Source organism: Rhineura floridana, chromosome 3 (genome assembly GCF_030035675.1).
Source record: "Rhineura floridana isolate rRhiFlo1 chromosome 3, rRhiFlo1.hap2, whole genome shotgun sequence".
NCBI classification, from domain to species: domain Eukaryota; kingdom Metazoa; phylum Chordata; class Lepidosauria; order Squamata; family Rhineuridae; genus Rhineura; species Rhineura floridana.
In genome coordinates, this window is record NC_084482.1 from 129274763 (window position 1) to 129292313 (window position 17551).

Sequence of the window (17551 nt, forward strand, 5' to 3'; positions counted from 1 at the left end):
CTCGCTTTTCTGGGAGTAAAGCTGCAATGCTAATCCCACATACCCAGAGTAAACCCCATTGAATTCAATAGGATTTTGAGTAGACATGTGTTAGGATTGTGCTGTAAATCAATGAGACTTTTGAGTGAATATAGGAAAGGATTGTGTTTGTGTTGTAAATCTTCTCTCCCTCTCCAATCTTATTTTTAAAGCAATTAGGCAGGGCTTACCTAGTAGTCACTGCTTTTATTTTGTGGGAAACTAATATTGATTTTATTTTTAAAAAAACTGTTCTGCAATGACCAACTGGTTTTGACAATAATCTATTATATGGGCTGTATGTATTTTTACATCTCCAGTGTGTGTGTGTGTATGGAGTCTTTACTACAATCCTGTGAGGTAGGGTGTGCCGATTGGAAACCAAGGCAGTTCACAATAAGAAATAAATCTCTTTAAAATCCAATAACCATAAAGCAAGTATAAAACAGTTGCATAACAGTGTTGATTCTGAATTTTGGGTTGGGTGAATGAAGTTCCTTATCACTTGAGGTTGCAGTCCTGTGCACGCTACCCTGTTTGAGTAAGCCCCATTGAATACTTTGGGACTTACTTCTGAGTAAACATGCATAGGATTGCACTATAAATATCTCTACAGGTTGTGTACATAATAAACATCTTTGACAGTCGTGCTTATATAAATATTTCTTCATACTATGTCCTGCTAAGTATCTGATTTCACACTGTGGTTGTACATTATTATTTGTTATCACTTTTCAATGTTATTTGTTACACACTTACGACACATCATTATTATTTGTTATCACTGTTTTTATCACTTGAGGTTGCAATTCTGTGCACACTTCCTTGTTTGAGTAAGTCCCATTGTACCTTATTATTTCCTCCACATTTTAAGTGTCCTCTTCTTCCTTGGGGTGGTCATGGTTCCTCTCTGTTGTTTTCATCTTGAGGGGCAGATTAGGCTGAGAGATGGTGAATAGCCCATGGTCACCCAGTAAACTTTATGGCTGATTTCCATTTTAAAAAATTAATTAAAACAATTAGCATGCAGCTAAGGTTTATGAAGCAGAACCACACAATACATTTAAAGCACATCTAACCCTTATTTAAAGTGCATGACTTCTCCCAAAGAATCCTTGGAAGTGTAGTTCCCCCCTCACAGTTATAGTTCTCACCACCCTTAATAAACTACAGTTCCCATGATCCTCTGGTGGGATTCATGTACTTCAAATGTGTGTTGAAAGTGCTTTAAATGAATGGTGTGGATCTGCCCTGTGCATTCATTAGTAAATTGAAAAGAACAATTTTAAATGATACTTTTTTAAACAGGGGAAGGGCTGTAGCTCAGTGGTAGGGCATCCAAAGGTCCAAAATTGCTTTGCATGCAAAGATCCAAAATTCAATCTCTGGAAAAGACTATTGCCTAGAATCCTGGAGAACCAATGCTAGTCCATGTCATCAGTACTGACCCCTCAATGGATCATCGCCTTGTAGTGGTGAGTGGGCTTGCGTGTTCCAATGAAACCTGTGAGCGATGCCGTCGGGAGTCATGTACTCCCAGCAGGGTCACCCATGGCGGTAAGGTCAAGGGAGAGGAACCAGACAAAGAACGATCCAAGAATGTCCTCAACGGCAGAACAAGTGGAGGATAACAATGTGTATGTGTATGTAAATGGCTGTGAAGGTGGATGAAGGCTGCAGCAGATAAAAGACTTCCAATCATCATGGTATCCATGCCATTGGATCAAAGCCTTTTTCTGTCAAGATTGTGTGTCGATAGTTGTGCGCCAATCTTCTCACAGAAAACAAATTCACGCACAGCCGTCTTCCAACCAAACCAAACCAAAAGTCCCATGGCGATCGGCGAATGGCAATGGGGGCAGGACTGTGAAATCCGGAAGCCCCTAGTTGTGGACCGGCACATGGGTGATGGATACAGACTCAGTCGTCCTGGCTCAAGGACCGAGGCAGTTGAGTAGTTCGGCAGCTGTATCCACAACTGAGCAGTCCTATTCAGGATCCACTCTGCTCACCCCGTATGGGGAAGGGGCTAGAAAAGGTGCCCTAAACATAGTCTGCCTCATCTCTCTTCCTGACTGGATTACCACATCCAGTGGGGTCACCACTTAGTGGTTGCAAAAGACAAATGAACTTTGGAACGTGGAATATACGGACATTGCTGGACAATACTGCCATCATTGCAAGGGAGTTGAGGTATTTTAATATTGACATAGCAGCACTCCAAGAAACTCGAAGAGCAGGAGAGGGACAATTGAAGGAAGAAAAAGGAGGTTACACCTTCTTCTGGAAAGGACTGCCTGAACAAGAACAACGAATACATGGAGTAGGCTTTGCTATTAAAAATAATCTTGTGAAGCTCTTGTCAGAAGTTCCTACTGGCATTAATGAACGACTCTCAATTCTCCGATTAAAACTCGCCAAAAACCAGCAGGCAACTATTCTAAGTGCTTATGCACCAACATTAGATGCTGATGAAGACATCAAGGAAAATTTTTATAACCAGCTGGACACCATGTTATCAAAGATACCTAAGGAGGATAAAATTATCCTCTTGGGCAATTTCAATGCAAGAGTTGGGAGTGATTTTGATTTATGGCCAGAAACCATTGGGAAAGAAGGAGTTGGCAATAGCAACCTGAATGGCATTCTACTTCTGACTAAATGTGCAGAGCATAATCTTGTTATTACAAACACACTCTTTCGCCAGAAATATAAATTTAAAGCATCATGGAAGCACCCTCAGTCGAAGCACTGGCATCTCCTGGATTACGTAATTGTCCATGCCAGAGATCGTCATGATGTACTCACTAAGGCTATGATGAGTGCTGATGACTGCTGGACAGATCACTGATTAATTCGATCCACTATGGCCATTAATATTGTTCCTCAAAGTAGGCTCCAAGGAAGAAAAAGGCATAAAATGAACATCCATGCCCTTCAAGATCCTATTAAGCGAGCTTGCTTTCAAACAACTCTCAAGAAACATCTACCTACGGAACTCCCTGAAAACGTTGAGGAACACTGGATTAAACTGAAGACTTCCATTACTGCAGCATGTGAACAAACTATTGGATACCAAACTAAGAAACATCAGGACTGGTTTGATGAAAATGATACTGAGATTGAACATATCATTGACAAGAAAAGGAAAGCCTTCCAGATATGGCAAAAAGACATTAACTGTGCTGCTAAGAAAAAAATCTATGTCAGTGCAAAGGCTGAGTTCCAAAGAAGAACTAGAGAACTTAAGAACGCCTGGTGGATAAAGAAAGCTCAAGAAATCCAGCATTTTGCAGATGCTCATGATGCACGGGGCTTTTTTAATGCCACAAAGGCCATCTACGGATCAACTAATTATGGTACAAATCCCTTACATTCAATAGATGGTACCAAACTTCTAAAGGACAAAAAGTCTATTGCACTGCGTTGGAAAGAGCATTACCATGACCTCCTTAATTGTAACTCTATTGTGGCTGATGAGGTCTTCTCATAAATCCCACAACAACAAATTAGAGATGAGCTTGCAGTATCCCCTAATTTGGTTGAAGTCAGTAAAGCCATTAATCAAATGAAGAATAACAAAGCTAGTGGACATGATAGGATTCCTGCTGAAGTCTTTAAAGAAGGTGGGCCTGAACTTACACAACAACTTCATAAGCTCATCAAAAATATCTGGATGAGGGAGGAGATCCCGGAAGACTTTAGGTATGCCATAATTATCACTCTTTTCAAGAAGGGTGATAGAACAGATTGTGGGAACTACCAAGGCATCTCTCTTCTTGCTACCGCAGGTAAAATCCTTGCAAGGATCCTCGCAAATCGCCTCCTACCTATCTCAGAAGACATCCTCCCTGAATCCCAAAATGGTTTCCGCCCTTCCAGGGGGACAGTGGACATGATCTTCACTGCATGACAGCTTCAAGAAAACTGCAGGGAGCAAAACCAAACTCTGTATATGGCATTTATTGGTCTGACTAAGGCCTTTGATACTGTAAATCAAACTGCTCTCTGGACCATCCTTCTGAAGATTGGATGCCCTGATAAATTTGTGAATATTTTGTGACTCCTCCATGACAACATGAAGGCGACAATTTTAAATAACAATGGCTCTCAAAGTGATCCATTCAAAGTGGGATCAGGCATCAAACAGGGATGTGTCATTGCTCCAATCTTATTTGCTATTTTCATCACCATGATTCTATACCTTGTTGAGGGGAAACTTCCCACTGGCGTGGAAATCACCTATCTAACAGATGGAAAGCTTTTTAATTTTTTGGATGAAACAGATTACTTGGATCCATACCAGTCGGGTTTCAGGACTGGTCACGGAACTGAAACAGCCTTGGTCGCTCTGGTAGATGATATGAGGAGGGCATTAGATAGGGGAGAATTCACCTTTCTTGTCCTCCTCGATCTCTCAGCGGCTTTTGATACTGTCGACCACAGTATCCTCTTACATCGCCTGGAGGGATTGGGAATTGGAGGTACTGTACTGCAGTGGTTCCGTTCCTTTCTCTCCGATAGGTGCCAACAGGTAGCATTGGGGGAGGAGGTTTCAGACCCTTGGCCTCTCAATTGTGGTGTGCCACAGGGTTCTATCCTCTCTCCCATGCTATTTAACATTTACATGAAGCCGCTAGGGACAATCATTGGGAGATTTGGGCTGCAGTGTCACCAATATGCGGATGACACTCAGCTCTATCTCTCGTTTAAATCTTCACCAGAGTTGGCTGTGGAGACCTTGTCCAAGTGCCTGGAATCCGTGAGTGGATGGATGGGAAGGAACAGGCTGAAGCTGAACCCCGATAAGACCGAGGTGCTGCTTGTGGGGGACAAGAGAAGGTTGGGAGATGTTGACCTGAAGTTCAACGGGGTGAGTCTTCCCCTGAAGGACCAGGTCCGTAGCCTTGGGGTTGTACTTGACTCCAGGCTGTCCATGGAGGCTCAGATTTCGGCAGTGAGCTGGGCAGCCTGGTATCAACTACACCTCATACGAAGGCTGAAACCCTACCTTCCTGCTCATCAGCTCCCACTGGTAGTACATGCCCTGGTCACCTCTCGTTTGGATTACTGTAATGCGCTCTACGTGGGGTTACCCTTGAAAACGGTCCGGAAACTACAACTTATACAAAACGCGGCGGCTCGACTACTTACGAATAGTCGCCGCCGGGATCACATCACCCCAGTGTTGTTCGATCTACACTGGCTTCCTGTTGTTTTCCGGGCCCAATTCAAGGTGTTGGTATTAACCTTTAAATCCCTATACGGTTTTGGCCCAGTTTATCTAAAGGAGCGCCTTCAACGCCACCAATTATGCCGCCCGACACGATCAGCCACACAGGGCCTTCTCTAAATCCCGCCAACAAAAACAGCTAGATTGGCGGGAACTAGAGAGAGGGCTTTCTCAGTGGCAGCCCCCAACTTCTGGAACTCCCTTCCACAAGATCTACGGCACGCCTCTTCCCTAAATGTCTTCCGCAAAGCCTTAAAGACCTGGCTCTTTCAACAGGCCTTCGGGATTTCCGGGGAGGGCTAACTGCTATGATTAAATGCCTCATGCCCTGTATTATTATTGCTTTCGCTGTTGCACTGTTCTATTTTGTATTTTGTATTGATTGTATTGTGTTTTAATTTTCCACATGTAAGTTGCCTAGAGTGGCCATTGGTCAGATAGGCGACACATAAATTAAATTTATTATTATTATTATTATTAATCTCAGTAGGCTGAAAGCAAAAAGTAAGGTAATTACAACCTCTGTCATGGAACTTCAATATGCCCATGATAGTGTAGTCTCTGCACATTCAGAGGAAGATCTTCAAACTATCCTAAATGTCTTTGCAGAAGCATATGGAAAACTTGGCCTCTCGCTTAACATCAAAAAAACCAAAGTGCTTCATCAGCATGCGCGAACCAATCCCTCTGTAGCACCATCAATCCAGCTTAATGGTGCGACGCTGGAGAATGTCAATCACTTTTCTTATCTTGGCACCATCTCTCTGTAAAAGCTGACATCGATGCTGAAACTCAGCATTTTCTGAGCTCTGCGAGTGCTGCATTCTCCCGAATGAAGCGTAGAGTGTTCAAGGATCGGGATATTCACAGGGAGACCAAAATGCTTATTTACAAAGCCATTGTATTACTGACCTTACTGTACGCCTGTGCAACATGGACCGTCTATAAACGCCACTCCCAACTTCTTGAAAGATTCCACCAATGCTGCATCTGGAAAATTCTGCAAATTACTTGGGAAGATAGGTGGACTAATGTTAGCGTATTGGAAGAAGCAAAGACCACCAGTGTTGAAACAATGATCCTCCAACATCAACTTCGCTGGACCGGCCATGTTCTTCGAATGCCTGATCACAGTCTTCCAAAGCAGCTACTTTACTCCCAACTTAAGGATGGAAAACGGAACATCGGTGGACAGCAAAAGAGGTTTAAAGATGTTCTCAAAGCTAATCTAAAAAAGTGTAACATAAGCATCAAGAACTGGGAAGCCTTGGCCCATGAGTGTCCCAATTGGAGGTAGGCCATTATCGAAGGTGCTATGGACTTTGAAGAAGCACTAGTACAGGGCGAAAGGGACAAACGAACTAAGCAGAAGGCACGTCAAGAAAATCCTCATCGTGACCATCTTCCATCTGGAAACCTATGTCCTCACAGTGGGAGGCTTTGTGGATCCAGAATTGGCCTCCACAGTCACTTACGGACCCACCGTTAAAGACCTTATCTTGGAAGAAAATCTTACTCGGCCACAAGTGATCGCCAATGAAAATGAATGAATGACTAAACTAGATAGTATCACATGGCCTGAGTCAGTATAAGGCAGATTCTTTTGTTCCTAAAAGAGGAAAAAACCAGTACAGATTTCAGAGCAAAGGTATTATGTGCTGACAGGATCTCACTCATGTCAGCAATCATGCCACAGCATTCTGCACTAACTGCAGCCCCTGAGTCAGGTTGTGCTGCATGGGGATTTCCGTGACCTTGGCTGAGTGGCTGTCAGATTTTTTTTAGCTTTGGTTTTTGGTTAGGAATCCTGACTGGTTGTGGAATGCTGTATTTCCTGCTGTACTCATAGGAATGTTGTTGTGGTTGGTATGGTATTGCATTTAGGAAATCATCACTGTCTTTTGTTTTTGTTTTTCTATTTGCATTTCATTTACCTTTAACTTCACTCCCTTACATTCATAAAAGCAACAAGGTGGTTCCATGTGGTCAGCTCAACCCCCTTAAACCCACTGAAATCTCAGGGTTTGGGATGCTTCTGATCTGGCAACCCTAAATTTAAGCCACCGCCTCTAAGATGTCATCTATTTGTGGCAGAGGATCAGTCTTTTATTTATTGTGGTTTCATTCAGCTTCCAGTAATCCACAATCTCAGGCTGCCATCTTTTTTCTTCACAAGGATAATGGGAGAGGCCGAAGGACTGGTGGAAGGTTCAACTATTCCCTGCCCATGCATGTCTTTAATAGCCTGTAAAGCTTCTCCCCGCTTTGGAACAGGTAATCTGGGGGTGCCTGTCTGATAGAATGGCTGTTTCCTGTATCAATCTTATGTTGCACCAGTGAAGTTCACCCTATGTCTGTGTCTGGTTTTGAAAATGAACCCTGGTTCTTTAGTAGAAAACCCTTTAGGGCAGTCTGCTGCTTCTCATTTAGATGCACTGCACTGCACTGATACAACCAAGGCAGAAACTCAGGCAGCTCCTCAGCAACTGAACAGGTTCACACTTTGCCACCATGAGGCCTTTCTTCAATGTCCGGGACGCACCAAAAACATTCAGGAGCTGTACTGGCACCCTGGGCTGCCCCAAGTCCACAAGAGCCTTAGCTACCAAGATTCCTCTCACTCCTGCCTGTCTGGACACATTTCCACCAAGCACCAGGGCCCTGCCAGAGGGAAGCATTCTGAGCATTCAGCCTTAATAGTGGTCTCTGCTCTGGGGAGTAGAATAATCCTCTCCCCACAGAGCAGGTGCCTGCAAAGGGCTGGATGACATTGGGCCATATCTTTAAGAGGCACCTCAAAAGAGCGTACCTGCAGGGTACCTTGCATAGTGTCAGTAACATAACCGTTTGCCATCATCAGATCCAAGTCAATTATAAACTGATCCACAATGGCTGCCTCCCTGATCACATCCTGCAAATGGACTGGGCCAATCTTTATGCTCACACTTCCCCATTTCCTCACAGGGCAGGTGCCATTTACCATTTCCTTCTGAGATCAAGTAGCCTCCTCAACTTCAGCCACTTTCTCCCTGAGCATGCCTACCATATCAGATCGAAGAACAGTAATATTTGATCCTGTATCTAGTATCCCTGTGCATTTTACACCACCAACTTCACAATCAATTGCCAAGCTGCTATTATTATAGTTCATTTGCCAAGATTTAAGCACACTCTGTGGGGCCTCTCTTCCTACCTCCAAGCTTTGCCCCTTCAGCTTGGTGGCACCCTGTTTCCCAAACCTGGTTCATTGTCTTTTGGCACTTGTGAACCTCTGTCATGGCTTCCCTTGGCAATGTTAGGTCCAAACCCAACACGAAAGTCATCCTGTCAACCCCAACTCGCTTATTACACCCGGGAAGATCCTATCCCTAACGGTCTGCAGCTGGGCGCGGCGAGGCTGCGTCCAGTCTCCCGCCACCCAAGCTGCAGCCGTTTGCGCTCGGTCCGACCAATCTCTATTTGTTGCCGCCTCCGCAGCTCAAGCAGTCTCCATTGTCCCCAACCTGCTACGTTCTTCACCTGTCAGTACCCTTCTCAACCAATGTTCCACATCCGAGTATGTCGGATTGTGGATTTCAAACAACCTGCCTAACAGTTCTCTGATTCTCCTTGGCTGTTCCCTAAAAGTTCCAGCCATTCTACTCCACTCTTTTAAGTCCCATTCCAACCAACTCTTTAATTCAACCACCTCGGTACGCTGGATACCCCCATGGCCATCCACGTACGGCTGATCATGTACAAGCAAAGGCATCTCCAACGCTTCTGCCTCTTTTCTTTTCTTTTCTTTTTTTCGCTTGCGCGTGTCCATGCCCCCTGAGGCCCCCTTCCCTTTCCCCTTTTCATCTGTGTCATCGTCTGACACAAATGAAAGGGCCCCTTCCTCCGGATTGGGATCTCCGCCCCCGGGAGCTGGGAGCGGATCCGGAGCAGAGGGTATTATAGAACGATTCAAGACCATTCTTTTGTTTGACGTGTCGTCATTAAAATAATGAGGAGGGGGTTCTTCAATGGACAAGGTCCTCACTGCCATCAAAGTAAGACTATCCCATTTTTGCGACCCTATTTTCCATAGGAGCCAAAATTCCAATTGATCCGGGTGGGTATCCCCAATCCGTCTCCGCACTCCCAGAAGCGGAGCGGTTTCAAAGGACCCACTCCTTGGCCACCGTTCACCCGGCACCGACACTGCAGTCATCCGCGGCCACTCCTCCTCACAGAGCTCTATCATCTTTTTCTTTTTCAGGCCTCTCCTTTGCACAGGCAATTCCTCCTCTTGCCACAGCATACACATGATTCCCAAAGGGCTGTCCTTTACTGGCACACTCCCTTTATTTCCCATGACGTCTGATAACGGGTTTTTCCTCAACTGTGCTTTATCCCCAAAGTGTCAAAGCTGCCCGCTTTTATTGATAACCGAGAAAATTCTCTCGTGGCACCTGTTATCAAATTAAGGGGTGCAATGGCAAAAAGGGGGTCCGCACAAGGGATCCCGGACGAGCCCCCAATTGTTAGGTCCAAACCCAACCCCAAGTCAACCCCAACTTGCTTATTACACCCGGGAAGAGTGCGGAGTTGAGTGCAAATGAACCCACTATCAGAGATCAAGTAACACAAGACAAAAACCTTTGTCTATTGCACCACATACTGGTTGAATTCAGGGAGCATACCAGAAGCGCGTGATCGAATCCACTAGTGGATGTTTACCATAGTGACCCCCATGGTCGTGGAACCAGTTCGCTGCTGTGTGATACAAAGCTCTGGGAAGACATGCTCGACCGTCAGGCATAGTCCATAACTGCTGCTTCAGGATTGCTCCTAGCTCGGTCCATCGTTTCAGTTCCTGCGGGGGTATTGAAACAGATACAGGCGGGACAAAAGCAGTGGTTACCAGCGCCAAAGTTGGCATACTTATAGGAAGCAATGCCGCTTGGCGTGCAGTTTGATCTGCCAGGGCATTTCCTAGTGTTACAGGATCTTGCTCCTTGGTGTGTGCTTTGCAATGCACCACTGCTAGCTGCAAAGGTTCAAGAATAGTTTGTAACAACTTTTGCACAAGTTCCAGATGTTGGATTGGTTTGCCCCCCGCAGTTGTAAACCCCCTGTACTTCCACAAATGAATATGGCAATGTATGACCCCGAAAGCATACCTGCTATCTGTGAAGATGGTCACCTTTTTACCTGCCGACAACTGGCATGCTCTGGCTAGAGCGTAGATCTTTGCCGCTTGTGCTCCCCATCGTCCCGGGAGCGCTGCTGCCTCCATTACTTCCCATTGTGTTGTTATTGCAAACCCCGTGTATCTTACCCCATCCTGGTAATACGAACTGCCGTCCGTAAAGAGAATGACATCCGATTCCGGCAGCGGTTCATCAGACAGGTCCGGTCTGATCTGCAAAGTGGATTGCAAAACTTGTACGCAGTCATGGTCCGGGAAAGGCGGAGGCAACTCAGGCAGGAGGGTGGCTGGGTTTAACGGCCCGCAACGTTCAAACCGCACATTAGGATCCTCTAGCAGCTCTGCTTCCAGCTGTTGTTGTCTCTGCGCTGAAAACACTTGCGTGGTACCTTTTCGCAATAATGCTGAAAGTGCATGCGAGGTCCAGACAGTAGTGGAATGACCGAGGGTCAATCCTTTTACCTTGGTCAAGAGTAAAGCCGCCGCTGTCAGCGTGCGTGTGCATGTGGGGGTCCCGCAAGCCACATTGTCAATTTGCTGTGAATAAAACGCCACTGGAAAGTGACTGGGACCATACAGTTGTGTCAAAACTCTGCTAGCTACCCCCGATCTTTCATGGACAAACAAATGAAAGGGTTTACCGTAATTCGGCGGTTTCAGAGACATAGACGTGGCCACACTCTGTTTTAGTAATTCAAACGCCTTTTCATTGTCCCGGCTCCATTGTATCAAATCAGGAGCTTTACTTGCAGTAAGCGCGTGTAGAGGTTTGCTCAATTCTCCACAGGATGGCAGCCACGGTCTGCAAAACCCAATCAGTCCCAGAAACCCTCTTAACTGTCTCTTTGTCTTTGGGAGCGGACAATTCTGTATAGTGGAAACGCGCCCGGGATCCATTTGTCGCCCTTCTGGCATTAGAATGAACCCCAAGTATTTAACTTTCTCTGATAGCCACTGAATTTTCTTCGGGTCGATTTTATGACCCCTTGAATGCAAGTATAGCAGGAAAGCCTTACCGTCTTCACGCAGCGCCCCCTGGTGTCCATTCGCAATCAAGATGTCATCAATGTACAAAACAAGAACCGAACCCCCTTTTGGGGTGAACCCCTCGAGGTCATCCCGTAGACACTGGCTAAACACCCCGGGACTATCGCAGTATCCCTGAGGAATTCGGGTCCAAACGGAAGAGCGCTGGTCCCATTCGAACCCGAACAAATGCTGCGAATCTGGGTGGAGAGGAATGCTGAAAAAGGCATTTTTTAGATCAATGACGGTAAACCACTTCGCGTCCCATGGAATCTGACTGATGATTGTCACCGGATCTGGAACAACAGTGTGTAAAGGGATCACATACCTGTTTACTACCCTCAAATCCTGACAAAATCTCCACCGGACTGGATCTCCGGGTTTCTTTGGGGGTTTCTTTATAGGTAGAATAGGCGTGTTGCAGGGGGTTCGCTGCGGCCGGATGACTCCTTTTGCAATAAAACCTTCAATTATGGGGCGTATGCCTTCTCTTGCTTCTAATGACAAAGGATACTGGGCAACATTTGGTGGCTTTACCTGAATTCTAACAGGGCTTACCCGATTGCAGCAGTCCCACATCCGTATCCTCTGTGCCCCATAAGTCAGGCGGCAAGTCGACAAGATCTTCTGGTAAGCTGTAGCCTAGATGTTTGTGTTTAACTGTGGTCCCCACAGGCACCCCCAATACACTCATCAACAAACCCACCCCGTCAGGGGTGCAGGTTAAGGTAGCCTCCAGTTTACATAACATATCACGGCCCATTAGAGAAATAGGGCATGAAGCAGAATAAAGAAAAACATGGTTAAACATTTTATCATTGTATTTTACTTGCAATGGTAACGTTATGCACATAGGTGTGGGGTTTCCGTCTACCCCCATTGTCATTTTCACTTCTTTACTTAACCAACTATCAGATGAAACATTTATCAGGGAGTATGTGGCTCCAGTATCCACCAGAAAAGTCACCACCTGCCCCTGCATGTTTAAGGACAGTCTAGGTTCTTGGATTGGGAGAGAGAGAGAGAGAAAGAAACCTGACAGAGACATAAGGTTCATTAGCCCCGCTCCCAGCCCCTCCCTATCCGCATTTAGTCATTGCTGGTTTGCTTGGCGTCCGCCGTACTGGTCCCATGAAACCGGTGTCTGTTGGGCGGCAGGTGGAGGTGGGGGCAGAAACTCTGTATTTGTGCCTGTAAAATCTGGGTAAGAAGGGTTGTTAGGGGTGTACTGCGCGTTCCCTGCCCTCCACGGACAGTCTTTCCTGAAATGAGAGTAATCTCCACACTGAAAACAAGCCCTATCTCCTTGCCACGATTGCCTCATCTGTCCCCTTCCTCTCTGGTCTCCGGCTCTTGTCCCCCTCGGAAAACCTCTTCCCCTGCCTCGAAATCCTCTATTTGGTGGCTGGCCTCTTATTGCAAGAGCCAGCATTTCAAAATCCTCCTTCTTCTCCTTCTTTCTACTTTTCTCCTTGTCTTTATCCCACACAAAATCCGCTACTTCCAAGATTACAGTCACAGCCTCCCCCCCCCATCCGGGTCTGAAATTTAAGAAATAATCCCTCACCGCTGGTTGCGCTTGATGAACAAAATTGGCAATGAGGGTCGGATGATCCAGCACGTTTTCTGGGTTCAGATTGGTATAACTACGTGCTCCCTCTAACAAGCGCGACCAGAATTTTCTGGGAGGTTCACTGGCTTCTTGTTTGATCGCCATAAATTTAGCTTGGTTGGGGGGTTTCTGTGACATTCGCTCCAAATGTGTCAAAATCCTATCCCTAACGGTCTGCAGCTGGGCGCGGCGAGGCTGCGTCCAGTCTCCTGCCACCCAAGCTGCAGCCGTTTGCGCTTGGTCCGACCAAGCTCTATTTGTTGCCGCCTCCGCAGCCCAAGCAGTCTCCATTGTCCACAACCTGCTACGTTCTTCACCTGTCAGTACCCTTCTCAACAAATGTTCCACATCTGAGTATGTCGGATTGTGGCTTTCAAACAACCTGCCTAACAGTTCTCTGATTCTCCTTGGCTGTTCCCCAAAAGTTCCAGCCATTCTACTCCACTCTTTTAAGTCCCATTCCAACCAACTCTTTAATTCAACCACCTCGGTACGCTGGATACCCCCATGGCCATCCATGTACAGCTGATCATGTACAAGCAAAGGCATCTCCAACGCTTCTGCCTCTTTTCTTTTCTTTTCCTTTTTTCGCTTGCGCGTGTCCATGCCCCCTGAGGCCCCCTTCCCTTTCCCCTTTTCATCTGTGTCATCGTCTGACACAAATGAAAGGGCCCCTTCCTCCGGATTGGGATCTCCGCCCCCGGGAGCTGGGAGCGGATCCGGAGCAGAGGGTATTATAGAACGATTCAAGACCGTTCTTTTGTTTGACGTGTCGTCATTAAAATAATGAGGAGGGGGTTCCTCAATGGACAAGGTCCTCACTGCCATCAAAGTAAGACTATCCCATTTTTGCGACCCTATTTTCCATAGGAGCCAAAATTCCAATTGATCCGGGTGGGTATCCCCAATCCGTCTCCGCACTCCCAGAAGCGGAGCGGTTTCAAAGGACCCACCCCTCGGCCACCGTTCACCCGGCACCGACACTGCAGTCATCCGCGGCCACTCCTCCTCACAGAGCTCTATCATCTTTTTCTTTTTCAGGCCTCTCCTTCGCACAGGCAATTCCTCCTCTTGCCACAGCATACACATGATTCCCAAAGGGCTGTCCTTTACCGGCACACTCCCTTTATTTCCCATGACGTCTGATAACGGGTTTTTCCTCAACTGTGCTTTATCCCCAAAGTGTCAAAGCTGCCCGCTTTTATTGATAACCGAGAAAATTCTCTCGTGGCACCTGTTATCAAATTAAGGGGTGCAATGGCAAAAAGGGGGTCCGCACAAGGGATCCCGGACGAGCCCCCAATTGTTAGGTCCAAACCCAACCCCAAGTCAACCCCAACTTGCTTATTACACCCGGGAAGAGTGCGGAGTTGAGTGCAAATGAACCCACTATCAGAGATCAAGTAACACGAGACAAAAACCTTTGCAAAGGGGACCCAATACTTACAAGCCGAAGCAGGTCAGCATGGGAACCTCGTTTATTGGTGTTCCAGGGTTTATATAGGCTTACCCCGAAGTTTACAATATCGGGTTCACGTCATAAAATACAAAAGAAGCAATTGCGAACTGTTATAGCTTTGGGGCATATGTAAGGAGGTAAAGGGGTACAGGGGGAAGGACAAAAGTGGAAACATTAAGACTATCTCTCAGACTCTATGTCTGCATACTTCGCATGTCCTTGAGATAAGCACTATGCAGAACAGACAAAGGCAACTATTGAGGGGAGGCCCAGCTGCAACCGGGCGCCCCCTAAACTGGAGACAGACATGATATTACTTTGCTTCCATATCAAAGGAGTTTTACAAGTCAAGGTTTGTGGGACATTGGAACAGCTTTTGACATTTCTATGCAAGGCACATTTGCAACAATAAGTAAGGTCATAAGTATAGATATGATACAAGAAATGCATAGTAGGGAAGTTTCCAGCTTAAACCGGCTTTTATTATGCGAGCCACTGGAATGTAGGTAAGGGTCAGGTCACCAAGAAATAAACCGACATTTTATATCATAAGTCAAATGAAGGCCACTTTGGTTCTATTTCCCATAAAGCCCAAGCTGGTTTAGGTAGGACAAGTGAACTATAGTACTGCAAGCACTGGGGGTTTCAATTTAACTCTAACAGCAAGATAGCACTTCTTTTTGTGGCCAATTTTGTCACAGTGCTAGCACCAAAGTGGCACCTTGCCCCTAAACACTTTGTCATTACCAATTGCCCTAGATTTTTCAACCAAATCTAGGAACTCTTCTAACCGGTCTAAAACATTAGCTGCCTGGTCAGATGTTCCACATCCCCATTCACATTAGAAAAGGATGCATGCTTACCCACAGAGGTCTTTCTTATGAGGGGCTGCCGGTAGCCGAAAGAATGCTTTTATCTCCATGACAACTTCTACTGCTTCCCTCAAGGTCTTCAGATGCCACTCCATGATCTTCATGCGGAAGCCCACATCACTCACTGGCATCCCAGCACACTATTCCCACCAGGTGTCTCAGCCTCTCAGCAATGAGCGCTTACTCGGGGTTTGGTTTCCTTGGAAAGGTCAGCTGTCTTTATAAAATGAAATATGGTTTATTTACACACATTTCAACCTGAGCTTAAGCTGGAGGAGTTCAAAGCATTAGCACTCCGATAGATCTTACCTTTCCATCAGGCTTATAGGAGGCACCCAAAAGCCATGACGCAAGGAGCCAGCCTCTCTGTGTCTCCCCAGTTCCCAACCTTTCCTCAGACTAAACTAAAAACACAACTCTCTCTTTGGCCCTGGGGGGCGGCTCTCCTGAAGAATTTCAATAACAATAGGATCTCCCTGGCCCATTTGCCAGTTAATGGGCACTTGACAGACCCATTAGCCCACCTGGCCACTCTATTAGATTAACAAATGAGACTCATCTGACCAGCGAAGCAGATTTCTCAGCTGCAGAATCTACCTCCAGATGTAGGGCTCCAAATAAGAGGCAGGAAGGGGACTTATAGAAATCATCTATCTCAAGCTCCCAAACCCATAACAATATTAAACCAGGCACACTACCAGTTGCTTCCACTAACCAAGAGTTACCAAAAGCCTGTATACACGCAAGCTTTCATTGCCTTCTTAAAAACATATAGCAGGTATAGGATACTATAGCTTTCCAGACTACAATTCCAGTCATCCCTGACCACTGGCTATCCTGTCTGAGACTAATGGGAGTTGGATAACTGGGTAAGTTATTAGAAGAGGCATTCCAGAAGATATTGTGGTTCTGAGCTGTAAAGAGCTTTATAGGTCAAAACCAGCACTTTGAATTGGGCAGCCAGTACTTGTAAAAGGATACATTGTCTGTTCACTAAGAACCTGTCCACAATTGGGCAGCTGCATTCTGCACTAACTGAAGCTTCTCAACCATTTTTAAAGGTTGCCCCACATAAAGCAAATTGTAGTCGTCCAGTCTTGACGGTACCAGAACATAGATTACTGTAGCCAACTTATCCCTGTCCAGATAGGGTCACAGTTTGGCCACCAGCCCTAAGCTGCTGGAAGGCACTCTGTGCCACTGAGGCCACCCATGCCTCAACTGACAGCAATGGACCCAGAAGAGTCCCCAAACTAGAAACCCACTCCTTCAGCGGAAGTGTAAGCCCATCTAGAGCAGGCTGCACACCACTCAGTGGAACTACCCACTCATAGCATCTCATTCTTGTCTGAATTAAGCTTCACTTTATTGGCCCTCATCCCATTCATTATGGCAATCACACACTGATTCAGACATGCACTGTATCACCTGGAGGAGATGAAAAGCAGAAACAGATCTGTGTGTCATCAGCATACTAATGACAACACACACCAAAACCTCGTATGACCCCACTTAGTAGTTTCATGTAGATGTTAAACCAGACCACAGAGCTGAGCAATGTTCCCCAAGAACCACCTTCTCAAGCTGCCTCAGTAGCAGTGCAACCACCACAATGCAGTTCCCCAATACCCAATTCAGACAGTTGACCCAAAAGGATACCATGGTTGATATATCAAATGAGATCAAGAAGAATCAACAGAGTCACACTGCCCTCTGTCTCTCTTCTGACACAGATCATTGTACAGGGCAACCAAGGCAGCTTCTGTACCATAACCAGGCATGAATCTGACTGAAATGGATCTAGAAAATCTCCTCCAAGAGTAACTTTTCTACTTGTGTTGCACCTTCATGGCAGAAACTCCTGAAGAGGTCTCATATTTCGTTTTGACCTGTTTGAACTGCTCATTTTTGTTAAGAATTCCACAGTTCCTCTAAAACTGTCTTTGGGTCAGCTGGTTTCTATGTGTAGGACGTGCATGATCTCATATAGCTTCTGTGTTCAGGGATTTCTCAAAGACAGGAAACATAGGAACTACTGGAAAATGCCCTAAATAAAAACATTTTCCATGTAACATTCCTGAAACGTCTCCTAAGGTATATCCAAGGCAGGGAACAAAAACTATGAAATATAATAGTTCAGCACACAGGACCACTT

At 45.9% G+C, this 17551-nt stretch overlaps 1 pseudogene; it reads left to right on the forward strand.

Annotated features, from left to right (window-relative positions):
• The first annotated feature begins 2197 nt into the window (after positions 1-2197).
• Positions 2198-4096, forward strand: LOC133378793 (craniofacial development protein 2-like; annotated as a pseudogene).
• The last annotated feature ends 13455 nt before the right edge of the window (positions 4097-17551 follow it).